Below are 2553 nucleotides of genomic sequence, written 5' to 3'. Positions count from 1 at the left end.
CCATCTTTTCAGATTGTTTCAGTGGGGTATTAAATCCCCCATAATAATCCAATTCTCTTCCACAAACATTTTTCGTTGATTAGTAATATTTTCCCAAAGAAATTTTCTAGCCCATTTAGAATTGGGAGCATAGCCATTAGTAAGCACCCAAGTAAAGCCATCCTTAGAATTGGTAAATTTGATATTCATCATATTTCTATTTTTAGAAATAAGTTCCCTAACAATGTATTTATCATTCCAATAAACCACCATACCACTTGAGGCCACATCTGAATCATTCCCAATAATTTTTCTTCCCCTAAAAACCAAGAGACCTTCAACTTTATCCTTTAACATTTTAGTTTCTTGAATCAAAACAATATTTGGCTTATTATCCCTAGTCATGTTTTTAATAATATCTTGTTTATGAGGATTATTTAATCCTCTTATATTTCATGAGATGAACTTCACTTCATATGGAATTTTTTTATTTCTAAGATAGTCCTCTAACTACTGTCAACAATACTTCTATTGGTCTCAAACATTCTTCTATACATGTTAGATGGTCTACCAATTGAAGAGGGACATACACCAACATCTCCAACCTTAAAGCCTTTACTTGAAGGTGTAGCATGTTGACAACATTCCCTAGCCTTGCTATTTTTCACTTCCCCTTTTTAATTTCCTTTTACCATAGGTGTGATAGGGATATCATCTTTCTTATTGCTCCTAGTTTTAATCACAACATTCTCTTTATTCTTTCTGGAAGATACACCCTCATTTTTCTTTTTAGATTTAGAGGTTCTAATAACCTCATCATAACTCCATTCTGCACCCAAGTTCACTTCTGCCCCTTGAAGCACATTACAAATTTCCTTAGCTTCCCCCCTTTTTACAACTATAGAATTTTCCAAAGGTTCATTTAGACCATGATCAACCTTACTTATGGGGAGAGAAGCAAAATCCTCAACTTCCTCAGAAGCTTCATGAGTGTAATCATGCTTAATCTCTCCACCATCATCTCCCTCCCCATGAATGGGACTTATCGCACCTCCTTCCTTAGCCATACTAGAGTCCACATTGTTGAGATCCAATGGGATATCTTGATCATTTCCTTCAATATTGCTCTTTGGTTAAGAAGCATCCTCAATAGCCATCAATGGTTCCTTTACGAAACCACTAACCACCAGGGAGTTCCTAATCTCCCCATTGCTAATCTCATTGCTAATCTAAACATCACTACTAAGATCCAATGGGATATCTTGATCATTTACTTTAGTATTCCTCTTTGGTTGAGAAGCATCCTTAATAGTCATCAAAGTTACCTTAGCCAAACCATTGACCCCCAGGGAGTTCCTAACCTCCCCACCACAAATCTCACTATCATTCTAAACTTCTTTTCTAACCCAATTTTTTTGAACATTTTGGGTACCTTGATCAAAGAATGATATTTTTTAGCCTAATGTCCAAATTTTTTGCAATGAAAACAAGAAAAGGGTATGGATTCATACTCAATATGTTGTTTCCATATACCAAGTTCAGATTTAAGTGAGATAGATTCTAGCATATTTGAAGCTTGAAAGGCACCCACACAGATTCTAGCATAGGTCATCCTTTTCCTTGAAATAGTGATTGGATCCATAAAGAGGAGTTCACTAAGGGTGCCAGCAATACCTTGAAACACATCTTCCACTTAAGCCTCCAGTGGTAACCATGTCAAATGAATACAAATAGGTATTTGGATTCTAGATTCATCCATAGAATATAAATCTGGAGCACATATCTACAAGACCAAAGTATGTTTACCCACAACCTAGGGACCATTGCATAGGATCTCACATTTATCTTCATCATAGGTGAAACTAAATGAAAGGCATCCTTTAGCCATTGCTACAATATCCAGTTGGCCTTTAAGAGCCCACTTCCTTCTAACAAAGGACCTAACCACCTCAATGTTGGGTCTAGCCCCTAAAAACTTTCCTACCAAAGTCAAATCCATCCTAGAGATATTTTTGTCAATGATTAGAGCTGGTATTTCAAGTGTAAACATACCTTTATCTTTATTTGAAATATTCTTTACCAGTGCTAAAGTAGGTTTGCTAGCTGGTTTGATAGAAAACAAAATGACCCATTTCTTTTGCAAAAAAGTCTACCTACAACCCCCTAGATCCTCTATAGTCCCATCATCATTGGGATTGTTCACCTTTATAGATTTGTCCCCTTCTGACCCTAATTGCACTCCTAATCTAGTTGAATCTAATCCATTCTCCCCAAAATTTTGAAAGTAGTTTTCTCACCTCCTACTCCTACACCAATCCTACTCCCACTTTCCATCACTAAACCTCAGAAATTCTATATTTTTTTAGCACTGATGCTTTGTCCACATTCATCACTCAAAGTAGCTAGAACTCAATTAACATTGGGTGACTCGATGAATACTGAAGAACTCAGTAGACTTAGTTGATATTGAATGGCTTGGTTAACACTAACTCCATTCACTTCATTAACATTGTCAACTCAATTAACACTACATCCTATATGGTTTTCATTGATGAATGTGGTACACTCTATGAA

The sequence above is a fragment of the Cupressus sempervirens genome, chromosome 8 (assembly GCF_028749045.1).
Source record: "Cupressus sempervirens isolate cs-2001-9-10 chromosome 8, ASM2874904v1, whole genome shotgun sequence".
In the NCBI taxonomy this organism is placed as follows: Eukaryota; Viridiplantae; Streptophyta; class Pinopsida; order Cupressales; family Cupressaceae; genus Cupressus; species Cupressus sempervirens.
This window is presented reverse-complemented; position numbering follows the sequence as displayed.